This window comes from Columba livia, chromosome 2 (assembly GCF_036013475.1).
Source record: "Columba livia isolate bColLiv1 breed racing homer chromosome 2, bColLiv1.pat.W.v2, whole genome shotgun sequence".
NCBI lineage: Eukaryota > Metazoa > Chordata > Aves > Columbiformes > Columbidae > Columba > Columba livia.
The window spans coordinates 22099966-22124127 of NC_088603.1; the positions used below are offsets into that span (position 1 = coordinate 22099966).

Here is a 24162-nt window from a genome sequence, read left to right on the forward strand (position 1 = left end):
GGTCTCCTTAAGCAGAGAATCATTGAGAAAAGGCCCGTATTATGTCAGAGGTGCAATTTGAAATAATGCTATGGGGGGAAAGAAAGACCAAAGCAGACAGCAGCCTCTCCCCTCTTTGCCCCCCGGAGCAGTCCTGCCACTGTGTCACGGTCACCTGGGCTGCTTGCAGTGGCTGACACTAGGCTCTGCCTGCTGTTCAGTGTCTTCTTGCAAACACACAAAATTTTCAGATACGGAAAAGTATGGAGTAATTACTTATTATCCACATGTACCTAAACAGTGCAAATTAATGCAGAGGTGGTAGTTTTATCTTCATATTAACTCAGTGGCTCTTTCATCACTTAGATTCCAAAATATCTTGAAAGCTTACCTTAAGCTAGCTTTAACAATAGAGTCCTTTATTTCTTTTTAAGGTTCACAGGGGAATAAAGATTCTCAGAAATTATTTCCCTACTTTATTTAATATAGCTGCTTCTTTATAAGTAGCTTTTGTAACATTCCCAGGTGACAGTCTCCACTAGACACTCCATCATAGCTGTGTTGTGTCACCAAAGCCTCAGGCTGGGGTGGCCCATGGATGGAATGTATCCTGTGTGGATAGTGCTGCTCTTCCTCCTCTGTTCTCATGAACTCAATGCATTGCATACTGTTTTCATCAAAGAAGGATATTTTGCCTTAAGACTGGAGTAATTTAAATTGCTCATTTGGAGAAAATGAGGAGAAAATATGAAGCACAAATTTCTACTGTATTTATAGAAATTTGATTGCTGACATTGGTTACCGTGACAGAGCAGCTTTTATGGGTCTTGCGAGAATGAATAATAGTGTTGGAACAAAATAATAATGTTCTCCTATGAATGGTTAATACACAATGGGAGTACAAAAGCAGCATCTAAAAGTCTCTATATGCATGTATAGCTGTGGTTTCAAAGGTTTCTAATGCCTTTGTTGAAAGACAGTGTTGCATACCTTTTGTCATTTGCAAATCTCTACAGATTGCTCTTTCTAGAAGTTGAAGAAAAATCTTTCTTTTTATTTGACTAACCTACCTCTGGGTATAATATCAGACTTTGAACTGAAGTTTCTCTTTTTACAAATGTACCAAGTCTCTGGTTACACGCTTGATTTTCACATTCAGCCTTCTTGCTGAGATTCATAACACCACACATTTTCCCAGGGAGCAGGGAAAGACTTTGAGTAAGAGAGAAAATAGAATCTCACAGCAAAAAATAAATAAAAAGATTAACAGAGTCATCGTATTATCAGTAGAAACATCAACTTATTCTCCTGTAGGATAACTGGTGTTGTAGTTAATAAGATGCTGCTTTTAGTCTATGATTTGAGAGTGAAGTAGTGACTCTCCATTGACTTTGTGTCATAATGGTACTGGGAAGTTTCTGTTTCTTTTCTTGACATCCAGAAGCTAGAATATTGTCCTGTGCCAAAAACTTCCAAACTTTAAAAATATTTAGTTTTAAATTATACCATGCCTTTACTATATCTCAAGAATTTTACAAATCTACTTTCCTGTAAAATAGCTTTTCTTTTTTTTTTTTCTTCTGTTGCAGTGTAAAAACCTCTATAAGCAGCAAAAGAAATTGCCTGCTACAGATCTTTTGAAAATTTAGAGGAGAGTTTAATTATTCCTTTACCATCTTGTAACTTTTCCAAAACAGGAGATGGCTCGAAATACTCATGGTACAAAGAAAGCATGGGACCAAAAAAACAAGAAACAAAAGAACCCCCCATGTGTGAGTAGCACCACAAGCACACCCTTTTTCCCTTTCTTGAGGTGGCCCAATGCAATTTTGCATAAACTACTGAGGAGTTATGAGGTGGCTCTGTAAGCCTCTAGGTAATATTTAGAATTTCTCCAGAAAACATAATGACATTAATTTCTAAATATTTTGCTACTTTCGGAAGATCTGATTTATGTTTATACTCTTGGGCAACACATTGTGGAAAAAACCTGATCTCTGGTCTGTAGGGTTATATATCACTCCACATCATACTCTGCTTCCATAAACAAGCTCTGTGCTTATATAAGAAAATAAAAGAACTTGCTGTCGCTGCGATCCACAGTGAACTTTGTAATTTGGAAGTGTACTTCTTAAAATAAAGATCTGCATCTTCAGCTATTGTAAATCAGAATGGACTTTTCTGAAATAGAAGTAGCTAGGGCAGTTTTTATTAGTTGGTGTCTTGCCAGAATCCATTCAAATTTTACAAAATAGGAACAGTTCTTATCTGGAGCCCAGTTTAAGTATCTGAGAGGGCTGCCCCCAACCCATTGTCATCCATTGTTGAAATTCAAAGTATTCAATCAAATCCAGAACACAAACCTCAATTTTTTAGTTAGCTCTGAAAGAGACCATTACATCTCCCTTTCCTCATATTTAGCAAGTTCATCTAAAAGAAATAATGTCAGAAGTAAGACATTTATATTTCTAAGTTTAAACTAGCTCCAAACCAGTACTTTCTGCATTACTGAGGTTCACAGATAAAAAAAGTAAAATATGTAAATAAATAAATATTGATTTAGTAGAGATCTCTGTAGTTATAAGGGTGAATGGATATCTTATTTCACTACTTAAATAAGAGTTTATTTCTCTGACTTTCATCACAGCATAAGAGATATCAAAAGTGTCTTATTTTCATTGTGGCATTTTGCTAAGATGTTTCCATAACAGACTTTGTGGAGTAAACACACGAAAAAAGGTTACAAAGATGGTGTGCCAGTCAGTTGCTTCCAGATTTGTTCTATGTGTTTCAAAGTGTACTTTACACCATTTATACCAAACTGATACCATTACACTTGTATCTGAAATCCACTGGAGTTTCTGTATGTAAATGTACCCATATCTAGCCATCATCATCATGCGTTCTCCTAGAAAGATTAATATTCTTTGAAACACAGAGGAAAAACGTAAATTTGAGTACCAAACCCTAGTCCTGCTCCAGAATGAGTGCACCAGCAAGAAAGCAAGCAGAGGAAACCCTTCCCCTGGGGCAGGCTGCAGAAGATGTGGTAGGTCCCACTTTAAGCACTGAAGTGGGATGGGGCCATTTTCCCCCTACAGAGGTTTGGGACCAATCCTTCACAGAAAAACACCAGCAAGTGTTGTCCCTTTTGGTAGCTCCTGAACCACACCTGACACCCTGTCTTCCTTGGTGATACAGAAGGCAGCCAACTTCATCATCTAAAGCTCTGGGACAGCATGTTTTGAGATCTTGTTCTCTGTCATTTTACCTCCCATATACTCTTGCTCATGAATCTCTGTGATGCTTAATAGTTCTGCATTTTGCTGCTGATAGCTTTTCCTTGCTTGGTGCCATGTTAAAGCTGATTCTGAGTTTATCTGATAGTGAATGGCAGTTGAAACGTCTTCTGTCCAAAATCTCCCTGTATTACCTGGAAGAAAAAGTGACATAAAGTGTTGCTGTTAGAGGACTGATATTGCACCAACTAAAAGCAAATGAAGTATGTAATGATGCAAATGCTCTAAAAATGCACAGTATTAACTGTTTGCTGTCATCAGTTTTAAAGCACCAAAAATATGAAATCAAATTAGGCATCAATTAAACAAACAAACAATTGTAATTTTTTTTTTTTAATAAAATAATTATTTTAAATTTCTAAGTTTTTAGAAGAGGGTGAATGGGTTTCAAATATTTGCTTTGAAATTTTGTTTTACACAAAATGTAGCACTGGGTAAACCAGACACATCTGTTGATTGAAAAGAGAGATTCCAGGTAGATGTCAGAGGAGGAAAGCAAGCATATAGACGAACTATAACTCTAGATGTTCTCCATCAAGCAGATTTTTCAAAAATGGCAGAGCCTGTCCCTTGGCAGCCTGAGGAGCTATTAAAAACGTCTGTGTAGTACTAATGGGCAGATTATCTGCAGTCTTTGAAGAACAACTCACAAAACCTCGTGAAACTGTTGTGTTATTGTGAAGGCAGCTGGTGAGGAAAGTGGAAGAGTTTGTGTCCTGAGGTGACAGGATCCAAATATAAATTCAGTGCAGAAAATAGTACAAAGTTGGAAGAGGAGGATAATTTTAATAGAGCTTTTTTTGTGTAGCCTGGCAATAGGACACAAGAAATGGATGTTAACAGAAAAAAACCCAGTATGTAGCTGTTTGAGAACTGACCTACAAGGCATGCCTGCAGAATTAAGAGCAATGGGAATTTCTGGAAGTGAAGATGTCACTCTAAATTCACGCTGGTCATGCCATGCACTTAGATTCCATAAATGAGTTGTCAAGGAGCCTCCTCACCTCACTGGTCCACAAAGAGAAGCAGCCACCTCCGGCAGGTGAGTCGGGACCTGTCTGGGCTGAACCACACTCTGTAAGCACCTCTTTCTCTCCACTGGCTATAGAGGGAGTGTTTGGCTTCTGGGTCTAATGCTCAATAAGATGATTTTCATTTAGTCTGCTCTGATAAGGTTTGTCATGAGTATGTGCCGTTGGTACCTGACAATGAACCTAGTAGCTCAAGAGATCGTTTCCTCAACAATGTTTTATGACAAGTTAATAAATAAAATGAAGAACTTACTTATTAGTGGGCAAAATCCATACAGTTTGTCAGCGTCAAAGTCTGCAGCTGTTGCACATCAGAGCCAGCCATCTGACCTTCCAGCATCTGTGCACTCATTGTACTGTTTGTCTTCATATTTAAAAGGGAATACACATGGCTGTCCACTGGCATTTCCTTGTAATGTAAAGATATCTAGGGGAAAGAACGTAATCCTAGTAATGGATCTATCTATCAGTATGTCTATCTAAATTAAGAGGTCACACCATCTTTTTAAATTCATTTTTAGCATTTTCCCCCTTGTGTAGCTAGAAGTTTTAAAGAAAATGTTGTATTAGCAAAATCAGGGGTTTAAATGATGTGTTCAGATTTTGGTATACATGCCTTGTAGGAAAGTCAAATTCTGTGATGCTAAGTTTCTGCTAAGTTGTGGTTCCTGAAGACAGAAAAGCACAAGCAGTTCTCATACAAAAATGAGTTAATTGCATTGTTGTATTCTGTACAGCTCAATATGTTTGCTTTATCATTCCATCTTTTCATTGGTTTTTAAAGAAAAAGGATGGCTGAGCAAAGATAACACAGATCAGGTTGTGGCAAGCATCTTTGCACAGTAAAACTTTTAGGTTTCAGTTGTACATTTCTGCACTTGAAGAGGTCTTGCAGATTCACCCTCAACTCACATTCTTTAAGGTTAGCAATGCTGCTTCTTTTAAAACTATCACACCATTACAGGAGCATTCTTTTATCCTGAAATTTCTGCTATATGCTCTCAATCTCATTTTCATGTGAAGACCTTCATGCTCTCGGTTCTACATGCATTATTACTCGACCGTTTGTCTTTGTAGCTATACCAAATTAATTACATACATCTTTAGACTAGAACTATTCTTCTGATTTGGTCAGACTGGAGGGGAGAAGCCAGTTCTTCCTTCTCATACCTCACATCTTGCAGCAGAAAGGGAAAGTTGCACAGCTATCATGAAAACATGGCTCTAAAATCCTGTGACTGATCACTGCACCATGGGTGTGATGGGGAGGGTAAATGGAAAGAGCTCCATGCTTTCTCATCTCTCATCACCCTCCAATACAGTGCCATCTGACTTACTATTTACACAAAAAGAAATTTCAGTTTAAAGATCCTGCTCTTATTACCTCATTTTACCCCAACAACCCTACCTCTCCTCTCTTTCAGTCTGTGAATCAAGAACTGTCAGAATGATACCCAACATACTCTTTAGATCATATATCGAATCTCATAGCAAATACAAAATAATAAGTCTATGCATTAAAACTGTAAAGATGCCCAAGGAAAAGCATTTTCTTACCTAGTTTAACACAAAACCAACAAAAAACTTATCCAGTTATTATTATGAACAATGCGTGAGGGACAGAAAAAACAGAAATGTGCAGATACTCATTGCAAATGTAACTTGCTTTTCATTCCTCTACCAACATTTGGACTGTAAGATTGCAGTCTATAAAATCTTCTGAGTGATGACAGTGACAGGTCCTTCTCTCTATCAAAAGGTTGATGGATAAAGTGCTGTCCTCTAAATAAGGAAATATCTTGTCACATGGTATTTTGAAATCACTGGAGTGTACAATGCAAACCCTACTCTCTTTGTTGAACAAGATGCTTCCAAAACTGAAGTCTCTATCCTTGTAATTGGAAGTGATAAGTAAAAGGGTGACCTTGGTCTTTTTCTGGGACTTTGCTGGTATTATATATAGGGGTCAGTTGCTGGAGTGCTACACAGGACTAATGTCTGAAAAAGCATCTTGAGAATTCGTAACAAGAAACCTGCAGTGAAATATCATCAGTTAAAAACTCAGTCTCTGCGTTAACCCTTACATCTCAGAAACAAAAGGAGACAAAACCCCAGTGGTTCAGTACACTACTACAATGTCACAGCTCTACATGTATAGAAGAAAGAACAAATTTTACAGGTTCTGCAGCATTTGATGCATTATTGCTCACTTTGAGGGCTAAAACTGTTACTGTTACACTCCTTGCTTTGACCAGATTTTTAGGTTGGGCTCTTTATAACTACTGGTTGAAGATCTGAAAGAAGTGAAGATATTCAATGCTATAGGCTTGTTATAAGCTTCCTTGTAACAGGAGAGAAACTTTTGCTTGGAACAGTTTTGTCAAGCAAAACAATGCATTCATCTACCTGAGAAATTCCTAACAAAGGTGTTCCAGGACAAAGCCAAAAGTAAGATAAATTGTAAAAGCTCCTCTTAATCTGTGACCAAAGTGCTCCTCTGAAGACTTATATTCACATGGCAATACTTGTACAACTGTGCTGTAAAACTGTGCTGGCAAATATTTGCATACAGATGAGTCCTGCTGTTCCCTCTGTTTAGTTACATCAGTGAAAATAGAAGTTGTGATAATTAAATTGAAAAAAGTGAGAAGTTAAATAATCAGTACTGAGATATATATGGAAGCTGAACAGATGTCATGTGAGGAACAACTGTATTTGCTTTTCTTTATCAGGTGTTAGGAAAAATTACTGCAATAACTGGCTAAAATTGTTGACTTGAAATTGTAAGAGGGAAATAAATTTTCAGAAAAAATTACTGGATTTCAGTAAAAGCAGGAATTGGATAATACCTATTCTATTTGCAGGTGACATTCAGGAAGACCTTAGTGCAGGCAAAGCTTGCAAGAGCAGCCCAAAGTTGTAAAGTTGAGTGGTGCTACAGGCAACAATGGGGTGGGAGAGAAATAAAAGCTGAACTTATTGAGTGAAACCATATTTCAGAAACATCCAATATCACAGAGCGAATCCCCAAGGAAAATACCTGGAGGCCACAATTCCTGCCTATTTCTCTCTCTGCCTCATGAAGTGCCAGCCACACTCCAGTGCAAACTGGGCTTTAGCCCCACCTTGTGCATGTGGATGCTTGTGAGGATTCAGCTGCCCAAGGCTGCAGGGTGATGGGGGAGATTTATGCAGACACTGAGGTAGGGTGAAAGAGGACTGGAGAACTGAGCACTTCAGAGCTGAACTTTCATGACTGACCAGCTTAATGCTGGTTACAAATGTTCTGGGGTCACTATCCTGTGTGCTGCATTTCAGTTGTGCAATAGCCTGTTCTCACCACTGTGCTAAATTCTTTGTTGTATTTGAGCCAAGAAAATTGGAGTCTAGTGCCTAGAAAATAAACTTCATTCCATTGTATTATTTTCTTTTAACTTTCCAGCTTGCTCAGTAGACCCCATGCAACCTGGGGAAGGCAGGTTCCATATCGGGGCTCTCTGTTAAGCACTATTCCCCACAAAGGAGCTAGTGTCTAAATTGTATTTGTGCGTCACTTAAGTTCTATTTTGTACTGCTTTCCACTGTTTTTCTAACATCTTAAAATTAGCTTTCTTGCAGATTCCTAGTAGAGTATCATCTGCTGAATTCCTTAGCTTTCAGTTCCTATTTCTTTCATTTAAAAATGTCAAGTTGGTGCTTGTTCAAGCTGAATTCAAAGTGTTGGGGAGAGAAGCCATCCTTGTTATTGATGAGATCTTGCACAGATAGGAGCACATTCCTTCCCCTTTCCTCTCACTTGATTCACAGGGAAGTCTGAAGCTGAAAATTATATTAATAAAAACTGTATTTATTTCAAAGCACTAACAAAAAGAAGGAAGAATCTAAGGGTGATAATATTTTAATTTATGTTAGTGAACATACTACAGTTAACAATCATATTATCAGATTGAAAAAAGTCCAAAACCTATACCTGAGCTTTATATACTTTGCTGACATGAACTGTATTTTCCATAGGAAAAAATGGAAATGGCAAGTATTTCTACCCAAAAGTTGTCTGCAATAAGTATATGAAGCCCCAACCACTGACCTAAAGAGCAACATAACAAGTGAAAAAAAAAAAAAAAAGTATCTCATGAACATTTTCACTCCTTACCTAAGCAGATGACTTTAAAAAAATATAATAGTAACCCATTTTTCAACAGAAGACTAAAACTACACATTTTTCTTGGTAGAAAATTAGTGATAGGAAGGTAGTTCAGGAAATGCTACACCGAAACTGTGGAGTTATTAGGGAAAATAATATTTCATTAGCTGGTATTTAAAATAATAGACAGAGTGAGAAATCTAACAATTTTTCAAGGTTTTTTTAAGCATTTGAGTTTTGGAAACTGCTGAAGTTGCACATATTGCAAAAGTAATGCCACTACATGGGATATTAAAAATGAGACTGCAAGAATTGAATCAGCATTCATTGTGAGTTCGTATTTCTGAAAACAGTCTTCATAAAAAGACAGTGGATTATTGTAGGAGAAAGAATTTGTTACTTTCCCAGATAAATTATTAAGTAAATACTGCCTAATAGCAAAATAAGTCTCTGTTTCTGAATGCTTCTAGAAATGCTTTAAATTTATTAGGTGATTGTATTCCAGAGAAAACTGTCTGAGGGATATATATTTGCTACTGGGCACCTTATCCATGTTTGTAATATTACTCATAAATTAATTCATTTGAGGAATTCGTGCACTCAGATTTTTCCTCTGGTCATCACTGGATCTTCAGGAATACCCTAATTCTTTACTACAGGCCCGAGGAAGCCCTGTGACATAAGTATATGGAGCACACTATATTAGAATAGAATAGAATAGAATAGAATAGAATAGAATAGAATAGAATAGAATAGAATAGAATAGAATAGAATAGAATAGAATAGAATAGAATAGAATAGAACTGAACTATTTCATTTGGAAAGAAACTACAGTGAAAATCTAGTCCAACTGCCTGACCAGTTCAGTGCTGACCAAAAGTTAAAGCATGTTGTTAAGGGCATGTCCAAAAGCCTCTTAAACACCAATGAGCTTAGGACACCAATCACCTTTCTAGGAAGCCTGTTCCAGTGTTTGACCACTCTCTTGGTAAATACATGTTTCCTAGTGTCCCATCTAAATCTCCCCTGGCACAGCTTTGAACTATTCCCAGACATCCTATCACTGGATACCAGGGAAGAGCTCAGCACCTCCCTCTCCACTTCCCCTCCTCAGGACACTGTTTTTTTCAAAACTGACAGATACAAATTTCAGTTTCTAACATAAATAGACAAAAGAGGAGAGGAGGAGAAGGAAGGCTTTTCTCAAACAGTAACAGCCTATTTTAAGCCTGTGTAAACTATGTTCCCTGAAATTTATTCAGCATACATCTACTTTTACTATATTTCTCTGCAAAGTTCAATGTCTGTAGTCACTTCCAAAAAAGTCCAGCCATCCAGCCAAAATGTCCTGACTGGATAATTACTCTCCAGATTATTTTATAATTATTTTTCTCAGTTATTTTTTTCAAGTTCCACTGCTTTACACAATATCCTGAAGATACTTGTTGACATACCTTGTTGTTAAAGAATGACCAACTTTCTGGACATCCTTCAGGAGGCAAGGGAGAAGCAAATGTTGCATTAATAGAAGTTACAGTTTTCACATACGAATTTATTTGGGTAACCACAGTTTATATCATTCCACAAGCCTGAAAATAATAAGATTGAAGAAGCAAGTCAAGATGTTACAGTATTCATAACAATAATTTATCACTTTTTATTTTGAGTTAGAAAGAGGCTAATCTCTACTGTTTAGACTGTAAGAGTGAGTAGAAGAGCCACACACTATATTTATGCACTCAACTACTTTTTACTAACAGAAGATATTTATGGACTTTAGTTGCTCAGCACTGTTAGTTAGTGGGCTTCCGTCTAGCAAATGAAAAAAGAATAAAGGACAGGGAAGAAGGAGCCAGTGACTCAGAAGAAATGTTCTAGTCATCAGTTAATGTCATTCTACTTTCTCCAACCTCCCCACATCTATCCATCAAAGAGTCTGAGCAGAAAATGTTCTCTGTTTTATATTTCAGGCTCCAGCTTGATCTGAAGCAGCTTTTAATGAGCCAGTTGAAGCTCTACTAGTAGCCCAGCTGTAGCCCCTTGTGCTTAATTTGAACTGCCTGACCTTTCTGCTCCTCATCCAGGGCTCTCTACAGTACATGTACCTGTTTATGATTTGTTCAGGCTATGGCACCATCACATTCCGGGCAGCAGGGGAAATATACCAGCAAGAAAATTTGAAAAGAAAATGGGTAATAAATGAATGAGATAGAAAATATCAGATCAATCTAAGGGCACAATATATGTTCAGACATACCTTATGAAATATGTGCCATCTCCTGGGGGCAAACATCTCAAGTTAATATAATGTTATCTAGGGATTTAGTTTGCAGATTACAATATCTCATTTCAGTTGGTAAGATATACACAAGGTTTCTAAGCTACTATTACAGTCAATAGAGAGCTAGGGCAGGATTCATTTGTCTAAACAGAGGTACTTAGCCCTGTTTGAGAGGCTGTGCAATATATCTGCAAAGAGCTGACAGATATGGCACTGCTTCTGTGGGAAACTTACAGTCGGGTGGACTAACTCTGGGACATCACAGGTGGTTAAGTCATCTACATGTAGGCAACTGAATACCGCACTGGATTGAACTGTATTGCTCTTCAGGCAGCATTAGATGTGCAGGTGAGATTTCCAATTGGCTATAATGAGGTCTAGCTCATGTTAGCTACATTTTGTTGTCAGCTCAAGCTGAATGCTTCCTTTATGGTCCAATTCAGTTGCCCACCTGTAAACCTCTAGATCTAGACAAGCTCAGGAATGTTGAACCATCTCTATAGAGCTGGTAGACATAGCAGGGACCAGTGGGATAGTTGCCCCTTTTTGGATCAACAGCTAAAGAAGGAGGGATGCATCTCAATCAGGCCAGATGCCTGTGTTTAGAAAGCTGAATCTTCTTCTTGATGTCTTCATATGAAGGCAGAATTCCAGGTGGGATTGCTGAGTGAATTCTTTATAAAACACAAATTGAGAGATTGGTTTCCTTATACATGTATTACTGAATTCTATTAGCCTCATCTAAGTTACAGAAATAGAACCTAAAGGAAAAAAATAGCTCTAAGATTTGCAAGATGTTTACATTTAAGAGTACTTATAAGCATGTAAGACAATCTTAGGCCATTAGATTTGTCTCTCTCCTCCTTGTCTTCTACCTTCAACCTCTCTATTTCCTCTAGCTGTCATGAATGTGTTCTTAAGTTCACAGAAGCAAAGATCTTTCTTCCTTAGTTTGTCCCCTCCTTTGTGTCATTCCCTGAGATTTCTTTTCTATATTCCAGTCTCAGATACTGCAAAATGAAAATGTTCCTTTTTCTTTCTTTCTTTCTCCACGCCTTTGCCCAAACTGAGCAGTTCAAATCCTTTCTTCTTCTTGAAAATATTTAGGCACTTAATTTAAAACAGGAATTACTGTGGCTGTTTGATACCCAACCTTCAGGACATGTGGGGACTGGAGCAGTAGTTTCAATAGGTGGAGTAGTTGCACCCTTTGCCCACTGCTTACAGATAAATTTTTGCTTTGTCTCACAGTCAAGAACATCCCATTATCCAGCTGCAGTCCCAGTTCTCATGGCTACACATCCTGGCTTGCTTACTTTATGAGAAACAAAAAACCTGTTGGATATTTTATACAGTCTAAATTGTTTAATTCTTACTTCAAATCTTGAGCTTCAGATGTTCACTTATTGCCATACAATAACACTTGGATAGCAGAGTTATATTTTACCTGGTTTTCACACAGGCAAAGAGTAGTATTTTCTGTCTGCGGAGGTCATGATCCTTTCTGGATGCTCGCAATGGGCTTATACTATGGCTTATTTGTGTCGTTTCTTCATTTCCTAAGTATTCTTAACGTTTTATTTGCTTCTGATTCCTATTGAGGCCAGACCTGATGTTTTAATGGACATATCTACCAAGGTGCAGAAAATTAACTTCTGACATGAAAGGTTCAGCTATAAATCCATCATTTTATGACAATTCAAGACATATGTTTATTTCTATGAGCATCACTTTATCTACATCCAAGTTCACCTGGCATTTTACTGGTCATGCCCAGCCATTTATTCTCCCGAGATCATCCTGTATTTTCTCCAAGACATGTCTTCACTATCAGAAATAGCTTAATATAATCAGCAAATCTTGTGACCTCACTATATCACCTTTTCTAGATTGTCTGTCAGCATGGGCTTTGGCACAGATCATTATGGGACTCTGTTGGTGAAAACTCTTCCCCAGTGAAAAATAGCCCCCATTGAAAAAAATAAAATAAAAAACCAAAACAAAATAAATAAATAAATAAAATCAACAACAACAACAAACAAAAACACACAAAAAAAACCCAAAAAAAAACCAGCAACCAAACAAACCACCACAAAACATCACTAAATTTTTTCTTGTAAGAGCTTTCCTGTGTCGGGTCAAATTAGTTGAAAGGCTTTTGGTAATTGAGATAGACCACACTAACTAAATTTCCCTTATTTGTATACTTTTGTGTCCTGTGGGAAGCTCTGGGAGATCTATAAACACAACCTCCCTTTACACAAGTAGTTTTGTATATCTTTCCTACTATATCCACTCTATTCTACGCTTTATTACAGATTCAACTAATTTACCAATGACTCATTGGTCTGTATTTCCCCACATCTCTCTGGAACCATTTTAAATGTTGGCACCAAATTTACCTTTTATAATTCTTAGCTCTTAAGGCAGTTTTAGTGGGTAGTTACACATTAAAGTGAACAGTGCACTTAATGTGACCATTAAAGCTCTTGGATGCTTTTGCAGCTGTGCTTGGTCCTGTCTTGCTATTCTTTAGGTCACCTATTTGTTCCATAATCTATTCTCATGGTATTTCAGATTGAAATAGACTCTCCAATCACGCCTTCACGAAGAAATTTTCCAGCACAGGAAGCCAATTTTCTTTCTCAGTGAACACAGATGCAAGGAAACTAATTTTTCTTCACTGTTCCAGACTGATCTCCAAGTCCTCCCTTCATACTCTGATCATCTGCTGGCACCACACACTCCCTGGCAAGTTTTCTTCTCATGAAATTTACAGAAGTTTTATGCTCTATGTCTTTTGCAATGTTTTGTTATTTTTATTTTATTCTACATTTTATAACCCCACTGAAGGATTTGAGAAAGTTTTTGAGAAAGTTTTCTGACAAATTATCACTAGGCAGGACATAGTATATCTTGGGGAGAGCAGATTCCCTCATGGTATTTTGAAGCCTTGTTTTATGTGCTTCTGCACAATGTGATCCCCTGAATGCAGTTTTCTTATCATCACAATAAATAAATAAATAAATAGATAGACAGACAGATAAATAGTGTGATAATTTTTGATGCTGTGATTTTGTAATTCTGACTTAAAATCCTTATTACAGTTGGCCTGTTCCAGACTTCTCTCCCAGGCTAACTTTACCATTAGAGGGATGAGTGTGGAATAGCCTCAGGAACTGCCTGTGACTCCTTTTTATCTCTTTGTGCAGATGAGGCAAAAGGTTAAGCTTATGGGCAAATATAACAGATGTCCTAATATAAAACTGCAGTTTAAATTGTTCCATTTGAAATTGAAAAATAGGTGTTGAGAACTGCTAGTTCTTGTAAAATATACTGAAAGCTTACAACATAAAATTCAGAGGACACTGCCAATGCAAACCCAAATAGGGACCATGACCTCAGACAGAGCTCACCATCCACTGTCACAGCACCTACCATGCATTGCAGCATCCCAGTGTGTGAAGGAGATGGATTCACCATTGTCCCACCTGAAAGTGTTTGGTCCTCCATGTCAGAGAGACCAAGCTAGAAATATTTCTCAGGCCTCAGCCCAACAAGGTCAGTCAAATAAGCTTGTTCATACCTGTAAAAGTGACTGTAATGATGCAAGTAAACATAATTTACCCAAATCCTACTTGTCTAATCTGGTATCAATCCTTTTTTTCCTTTTCTTTGCTTCACACTGGAGGAGATTACATTATGATGGGACTCTGAGTCTGTATAAGTCAACAAACAGAAGCGAGACATTCTCTTGTTCAACTAGAGGCTGTGTCTGTAATTTAGATAATTTGCTAATTGAGATTGTGTTAGAATTGAGCAATTGTCCCATGTCACAGTTGAGATGGACAAACGACATAGACCAAGTTCTTCCAGGATGAAAGCAGTAGATGCTATTTATTGCCAAAAGTGCATTTTTACACAGTTTTACCAATTCATGTGTCTCTTCACTATTGGTTACAAGTTACAGCAGTAACAACTTATTGGCTATTTTCGCTATCATCAATGCTACTCCTTTACTCCCTTCTCTCCCACAGGTACATCCCTATCATCTCAGATACTTCATTACTCTCACCTTTCTCATGGGTAGGCCCCGACATCTTCAAGGCTAATTTCTGTTCCCATGCCCTCCATCAGGGAATTCATGGACCCACTGTAGTCCCCCACAGTCCCAGGAGTATTTTAGAACACACAATCTTTACCTGCTTAAAAGCCAAGGAAAAGTCATTATTATACCTACTTTCAACTGTGACTAAGTAACATTTTTCTCCTTCACAAGCGGTATTTGCTTCTGAAAATGTTGCTGGAACATGTCAAATAAAATAACAGTAGGTTTCATATCTTCCCCAACCCCGTAACATGATTTTAGGATTTCCGTATAGCTTTTAAATAATTGTGATATCATGTATTAAGTAAGCTATACCATTTCAAACTAAATGAAGTACAATAATTGTGATTTAGAAACCTCTTGCAGTGAAATGATGTATTCCTTCTAAGTGGTTTCTGTAAAGGGCTTTCTAAATCTTAAAATAACTGGGAGATAAACTCCATAATATAACAAAAAACACACAACTATATATAAATAATATAAGTAACTCAAATAATTCTAGATGATCTCAGACAAGGTACTTATTTGATCTAGGAAACTGATGTTCCATTCTTATATACTTTTTTTGCAACCTGCATCAGTAATTTCCTTTTCTCCAGTTATTTGTGATATAGGTTTTCTTTTATAAATGTAGCCAGCTTTCTGCTTGCAGACATTGTCTGTCCAATAGTAATTCTGTGGCAAGAAAAACTATTAAATAACAATGAGATTAAGATGAAAAATATAAAGAAAATGAATAATTTATTTCTTTATAGTGAAAACTATTAATTTTCTTTCTCCTTTCATTTTGAAACATTTTTTTGTCCCTATCCAATTCCCCTAGTTGCTAACAGAAATAAATCTGCTCACATTCAGTGGAACAGCGGACTGAACTATAGTAGTACAGCTGATAGTGATAAGAAGGGATGAGGGTGCAGGGAGCTGGTCCCCGACCCGTTCTGCAGGTTGTGCCATGCAGGGGTGACAAATGAGTAGGCACAAAGGAGGCAGCAGGGATCCCATCATTAATTTTCTTGCAGCATTAATTTCTGTACCCACATGCATTGCAACAGGGGTCCTCAGAGAAGAGCTGTACAATGGTGACAGCACCCATCCTGCCTGGGAAACAGTGAGGAGCTCAAAATTATTCTACTGGTCAGCAACACTACCACAATTAGTGGTAACTGTATGCTATTTTACTCATCAATCACACTTTTCTCCACATCGTTATGCAACGTGTTATTTCCTTGTGTAGAGGATGATTCTGGATGTGGGAAAGCCATTCAGAACAATCAGACTTGAGCTAATGACCAAGGGTAATTGCACTGGTAAACAGAATTATTCCACGAGCATTCTCATCTGCTAAATCACAACAGCTACACTTCCTCCACCTGCGCCGGTACCTCCAGCCCTTTCTCAGCTCATCCATCTTGTGCTTCTTTCTTGAGGAAGTAATTTCATTTTGATGTTGCTGTATGAGAAACTTATCACTGTTTATGCTCTCTGTTAACAACATAGTGACACAGTATGGTGAGAAATAGCGACTTTAGAGAATATTTCTATAGAGTGTAAGAGTAAATAAATAGATATATATGTATACAGTTACATATAATATATATTTAGAGACTACATGTAATATTTAAAATGCTAATACACTTTAATGCATATGCTAAAATATTGTGCATATTATATAATATATAAATGTATATATTTTATGCATATAATGCATAACTGGCCATAAATATTACATTAAATTACATTAAATATTACATTAAATTCAAGGCTAACTCCCCCAGTACACTGATTTTCTAAAACTCTGATGGTCATTGAAGGAATCAGGATAGTCAGAGCCAAAGATACAAACCACCATAATGCTCACAAAGAAATTAGTGCAAGGGATGGAAGAATCAATTTCATGTATCTTCATGTCCCTGGGAACATAAACCATCCATGGCCCCCGAGATCTTCCACTTATCCTTTGCACTCAGCCCTTTCTTTAAGAAAACATTATCATGTTCTCCATTGCCAGGACAGAAAAACAAATCTTCTCCTTCGATTGCAAGGAGGCTTTCATTTCTGCATTCCCACTGCTTCGATTACATGGATACAGGGTGATCACAGTCTGATCCTGCTTCCACGGCACCTCCAGGCATAGCTCCAGTCTCACATTCATAAGATGATGATCAGTGATCCACCTAAATTTTTATGATTGTCTTGATGGCAAGTGGCAGTTCTAACTGACTGTGCAATAGACACCTGGAGACAGAGCTTCTTGACTTTATTATATATTAAAAATGTTCCACTTTCTGTAAAACAAAACAATATATAGTAGATGGTTAATAGAGAAGATATGTGACATGATTCTGCCTCCTATTCACATGAACAAGGAGTCGTTGAATTCATATCAGATAAAAACATGATGTCTTTGAACAGAGTCCAGGGCAACATCGATTTTACTGACTAAAAGGCAATGAAGTAGAAATTAGGGTATGTATTTCACTATTACATGTCACCGTAGTATGGATTAGTGGCAGTCAGCAGCATCAGCAGAGCTGAGCACAGCTTGTTAGACTGATTTACATCACATGAATTCTCTCAACCACACTTTTATTACCATTACTCTGTTTCCATCTGTCTTCAGATGCATGGCCTTGTAGACCTCTGACCTCTACAGACTTCCCTCACCCTGCCAGATCTTACAGGTCTCCTAGTAGAGCCACAGCTGCCTTTGCTGAGTTGTTTGTCTTCCCACTCCTGAATCCACATTTCCTTTCCTTTCCACTGTATAAATGTGGGTGAAGACCTCTGGACTCATCGGCCTTGTTGACCTACAAGACCTGCAGTATCTACTGTGAGCCATTGCAATGTAAGACTAGGAATGACATCAGAAAACCAATCACAGCCTGAGAAAGTAGCAAGGACTGGATAGTAGTGGCATCTGACCACCACTTGGCAATGTGGGAAGGCTGGTGGAAGTCAGAAGGTCCACCTATACCCAAAACTGGATCCCCAGCTCCCCAGGTAGTTTCTCTGATCATGTTTACATTGCTGGCCCTGATGTGAAGTAGAAGCAGCTGAACTAGTTTCAGTCCTGCAGTGAGTTTATCAGTAGCAATAGTGAATCACGTCTACGAATTTGCTCTGCTGCTTTGTGGTGTACTTTATGACCCACCTGGTTATATTTCCCTCCAAAGCTTGTGGGATTCATAACCAGTTTTGGTCCCTGATACATCTCTTGATCACTGGGCACAATATTTAGTTAAAATGTATTTTAAAAGCTAAAGAAATTTCATTGAAGAGCTTGCAAAAAGTTGAAATCAGTACACTAAGAATAATTATTCTGGCCTGCAGTGATACCATGGGTGATTAAAAAGAAAAAAAAAATTCTCTGAGGCAATCCATAATGGTTTTATTGAGGTCACATCTGAAAGGATTTAATCTTTAACATACAGGTCTCCAGAAGCCATCTGTTTAACACCTACAAGAGAAAAGCAGCTAAAGGGTTGACAGTAATATTGTCACTGCAATTCTACAATAACTATCCTAAACTTAATCTAACTATATTTCACAAAAATTTTGCTTCATCCACTTTATCAGTACTAGTGAATTCAGTGAGTCTGTTCAAAACAGTGAATGAAAAGAATCCTCTTTGTAAACACTAAGTCTCTCCAGATTACACAGCCATCATCTGTGACCATCTTAATATACTACAAATAATTTCACATTTCACCACTCCTGAAGTTTTTCCAGCCTGATTTCTCTAATCATTATCCAGGCACTAACAGCTAAAAAAGTCAGAACACAAAAGTAAAGGGGAGGAAAAAAAAAGTAAACAGTTAAACATATCTCATTGTTTTCTTAATTCTGATCTTCTGGGGTTATTGAAATGATAGTGCCACTATATATGAATAAAGACACTAAGAATTCAGTCTTTTTTTCATTCCCTATCCATTTCTCTTTTTTGTTAGATCTTGCCCTTGCCTACCATTAAGACGCTACCTATCTATATGTCCCAAACTAATAATGTACATATAGGCACTGCCACAGAACCATAAATCACCCAGAAATGCCAGAGGACATGGAAGCACTTTCACAGACACCTTTACAGGAGGCAAGCAGAAGGCACTTACCCGCCAGCTGCAAAGCTCTGTGAACAAGAGAAAGAACAAGCAAGAACCTGGAGAACAGAACTGTAAATGTTGTGTTCTTTTCTTCCCTTCACCAAAAGCTGGATGATGAGAGTTGCTGGTAATAAAGTGCTGCTGAAGAGGGGACAGTGACCAGTTCTTCTCAGTTTTGAAGGCTGGATGGTTGGATAGAAAGCTCAGATTGCTAAATAAGGAAATATTCTGTCACATGCCACATTCCAAAAAAACAAGACCAGACAGCACAAATTTTTCCCCTGAAAAAGAATGACTTCTTGCTGAGGGCAAACTGTGCTGCCTTGGGAAAGCAGATGATATACAGAAGGTTGTATCGGATACTTTCCTGCTTTCTCTTCTGAGGAGACATCTGGGGAGCTCATGGGATCAAATCAACAGTGAAATATCAGAGACAGAAACTCAGCCTCAGCTGGGCACCTTAACTACACAGTGAAAAAAAATACCATCAGGAAAACATGTCAGCCTTGTATTTTCATGTGTGAGATGAGACAAGATTAAATTTTAGAGGATTTGAGTGAAATGTACTCTGCAGGACATGATAAAGATTTCTTCCTTTCTAAGTGAGATTGCCATTGTCCTACTTACCTTTATTTCTGCATAAACGCAACTAGGAGACCAGCGCCCAAAGCTACCTGAAAATTGGCTCATTTTAAAAACAATCCCTGTTTTTCTTGTGAAGTAGGCCAGTCTCATCAGACAGTTACACCAGTCAGTGTCTCAGGAAATGCCACATATGTCTTCTTGTCCAGATCACAGAGCAAACACACATCAGTTTGGTATCAAAACATAGAGGTGGAAACCTGAAAGAACCAGTACTTCTTGCCTAGCAGTATAGACTGTCCCTATATCTGCACAGAAGCCAGGTTTTATCACAGTAGATTTGTACCATGGAAATATTTTGTTTTGTTTAGAAAAACTGCTGAATAGAAAAAGCAATCTGTGGTGTGAAAATACTGTTTGAAGTGTAGTAACATATTTGTTCAGCACCTGTAGCAAAAATGTGATAGCAAGGAAATCTGGCATCATCTCCTGTTTGTTGCCAAGATGATTGCATTTCCTAAGTACCAGATTTGTTCCTACTTGGCTGCTCAGCAGAAATACAACGTAAGAGGGAGAGTTAGTTCCCTGAGAAATTCTACAGGATTAAAATAAAAAGGAGAAACTGAATTGCGAAATAAGAAGTTGCAAGGAAATGCTAAGTACAGATGTTAGGAAGTTAGGGGCAAAGTTATCTGAATTTTCTTTTTCATATTATGACAAAATACACAAACAACAATTACAATGTCAACAGCTTTTCTGGAAAAGACATTTCTAGAACTTTTTTTAAAGTAAGTCTCTTAATCAGTTGCCAAATATCTTGCCTAGAAAGAGCAAAAGTTTCATTTGACCTGAACCGATCCGTTTTAGACTGACAGTGTTTCCTCACAGCATGTGGGCTATTTATACAAAAGATACATTGTCATTTATATTGTCCGGAGTTTCAACAGCCTTGTTTTATTATAGAGCTCGTACAACGTGAGGCGAAGAGGAATTCCACTTTCTTCTTTTTTGGATATTGTGCAATAATGAAGAAGCAAAAAGGGAGCAGCCCCTTTTCTTCACCATCGTCTTTTCCTTAAGCCACACCAGATCCAGCTGCATCCTGGCAGTAAAACAAACATTGGTTCATTAAAAAAAAAAAAAAACCAAAACAAAACAATCACTTGATAGGAATCCATTCAGCCAGGTTGCATACCAGTTTTAGTGCTAAAAATCTGAACAATTTGTACTGTGTTCTTGATACTCCAAACACACCTTGTGCACTTAAACCTTTCCTAGTACGGTCAGTATTGTGAATTATGGAGTGCTGTGCTGGTTCCTGAAAAGAAGTGGCTGCTCAAGGCTGTCGAAATCCCTGAGGCCAGCCTCCATGGAAAAGCAAAGCCAGAAGAGCAAACCTCACTGTGTCATCTGCACCCAACACCTCCTGACAATCACAAGCCACCAAACACATATCTTGGGGAGTACCAGGCAGGAGGTGGCTCTGCCTTCTTGTCCCTTTGCACTTCAGAAATCTGGCAACGTCAGGCACCTTCATCTCACCACTGCTCACGGGTGTAGCCCCAGCACAAGTTGCATCCAGCTCGAAGGTGCAGATTGGCCAGTCATGATCTAGAAGGTCAGAAGCTGGGCTAAAAGCAAAGCTGTACTCCCTGGCATGAATTTAGTCAATTCTCTGCTACTTCAAATTCAATTGCTAGACCTACAACCTAGACGCTAATCTCATAAAAAAGTTATGAATACTGTAAATTTGACTTCTAAGGGTTCCCTGGAAATCCTACTGAGTTCATTTAACTTCTACTCCCTCAAAGATTAAGGGCGAGAAGAAGCACAGAGTGGCACAATATCAACAGCACCCTATACCTCAGCCTATCTGACATGTCTAAATGAATAACAAGTGGGAGGTAACACATGATGGCTGCTTTGCACATGGTAGTCTGCTGAACACTGATGCCAGGTGTTCACAAGCAGCTACAGTGACATAAAAAGAACCATAAAGTGCTTTGGGATCCTTCAAGAGCAACAATCCTTTAGGATCCACTCTGCTGAAAGAGGAATTCCCACCAGGATAAGCCTCCCCATGCACCCGGCTATAGTGGCTGAGAACTACTGACACACTCCTGCGCTTGCAGACCAGCCCCAGCTGTCAGAGACTGATGGCAAGGGGATTGTTGTCATGGATTATACCATTAATTTGTCTTCCTGGGACAATTTTTTTTTCTTTTTTTTTTTTTTTAATACTGAGTTGAGATGAGCCTGCAGTTTTTCTGGTCAGATTCTAGCAAGGGGGATAGGTACTCTTTGCCATCCTTTGTAACTCTCCTCATTCAGGCTGATAAAGGCATCAGTTTAAAGCTGCTCTGTTTACCAAAAGTTCAGACAATAAAATCCACACAGGTCAACATGAGATCTAACTGAAGGAAACATACCCTTGGACTGAAAATACCATGGCTATTGCATTAATGTGCTTGACTTTTGTATATACCTAGTGATGGCAACTGCAAAGCATGGGATAATTAGGCAGAAAAAGGAATATATAAATTAGATGGTCCTATCAGATACTAATACAGAGAATTTTTTGGTCTAAAACATGTTTCTTGCACTTCTGCTGAAGATGAGATCATTGCTATTTGTTAATTGTACCTGCCAAATCTCAGAGTTAGGAGAAAGATAGCAAGATCATCAGGATTTTTACTTCTCTAGAACTTAAGAAGTATTTTCAGGTTTCAGTTTAATGTTCACATATGCTTGTGAAGAGAAAGAAAATTGTGACACTGACCTGCAATCTTAAATTGATGTAACCCTTACCTTCCATGTTAATGCAGTTGAACACAAGCAAGTCTTGGGCACTTGTGGGACAGTGTGGAAGAGTATGACAACAGATGAGTGACTGGCACTGGCACCTTGTCACAGGTAGCTTGTCCACTTTGGTGCCCTCTCAGCTGCTTTACCAGCCCTTTAAGGCACTAATGCTACTCTATCTGGGGGCAGGAGGGGTGAGAAGGGGTTGTAATTCCTCAACCCAATCATATAACCAAAGGGACAGAAGCTCAATCTAAAAAACACGCAAATTTGGTGAAAAAATAAACTCAATAACCCCTTGCAATATGAACAGAAGAAACACGAAAGGTCATGGAGAAGAAATTTCAAGCTGAGCTTCAGAGAGGTCTGTGACAGCCTCTCTGTGGCCTGTGCCCAGCTGGTTAGGGCCACCTCACCCTGGGGCTGGCACTGGGTCTGCCTGCTTCTGTACAGAGCTGTTTCAGCACACTGAGACAGCAGAGACAGTCCTTTTCTCCTTAATGTGCTGAAGCAGCTCATAATGAGGTCAAACTGGACCCAGAGTAGGTGGAAAGTGGGGGTGAGGGCTGAAAAACTCTGATTTGAAGGGCAAAATCTCTGTCAGCCTTGGACTCACAAGGAATGGTGAGATCTGGCCAAGCTTTCCCTGGAGAATAAGAGCAGCTGTCTGCTTGAAAATTCCTCTTATTTTCCACAATAAGAGAATGGGGTGTTGAAATGATAATATCATGCTAAAACAAGAAAGTAAACTGCAGAGCCAAAGTCATCACCATCCTGGTAGATGTCTGAGTAAGCACCAGAAGCTCAGGACCTGTGACAAGGCCACAGGTGCCACATTTGATGGAAAGAAGGTCCCCATCTGGGAGACGGCACCGCAGGGCACATGTCACCACTGCAGATGTTGCCTAGCCCTTCCTGATGACCCAAGAGCACTTGAATGTCAATATTTTGGCTGAGGTACAGCAGACCAATGTATGCACCATGACTGCTGATATACAGATACACTCATCAACCTTTTGTACTACCCTTTAACTGCTTCTCGATAACAGAATCTCAGTAATCACTGGAATTAATCAACATGCATCTTTGGACTATTGTTTAAATAATGGATTGTGTAAGAAAAAAGTAACTAATCAGCAATACTTCCTGGATAACAGAATATAGTTATAAAAATAACTGGAAAAATGACTGGTTTTTATATTATCTCTATGATGAGTCTTTGTTTTCTTCCTTTGTTTATCGCTGTCTCCTTCCTTATTAAAAAAAACCACACACCATTTTCCAGGAAGAAATGCTTCAAAATATTTTTCATGGGCTAACACTTCAAGGACCATCTGGATGATGCGTTTAGTCATGTGTTTTAACATTAGCTACTCCTATGAGAAGCAAGGAATTAAACTCGATGATCCTTATGGGTCTGTTCTAACTCAAGATATTTTTATGATATTTTTCTACACCTTTTTAATCCTTTTCTTTATGTTCATTCTTTATCATATCTAAGTGCAACGTTTGACTTGAATATGTAAGATAAACATATTGAAGCAGAAAGGTTGGCAGAAAATATATTTGAGATTGTTTCTTCCCCCGCTACCTGTGGATTGGTGAGGTACAGAACATGATTTTAAATATGGGTAACAAGGGTGTGTGAAATATGTCACATCTGAAAAATATCCCAATGTCAGGTCCCCAACACCTACGTGTTGGTCTCTGTGAGGGTGGAAGATATATAGTAACTGAAGTTTCTTTACAATAACTGGCAAGGAAGATACTGTAGTTCTTCCCCTCCTCACACACCTTCCAACTACAATTTTATCAAACATATTTTCTGAAAGAGGA

General features: G+C 38.3%; 1 pseudogene; it reads right to left on the reverse strand.

The window, feature by feature from the left end:
- The window catches only part of LOC102088067 (macrophage mannose receptor 1-like), a 49790-nt pseudogene extending 27451 nt beyond the window's left edge, over window positions 1-22339 (reverse strand).
- Window positions 22340-24162: the final 1823 nt, after the last annotated feature.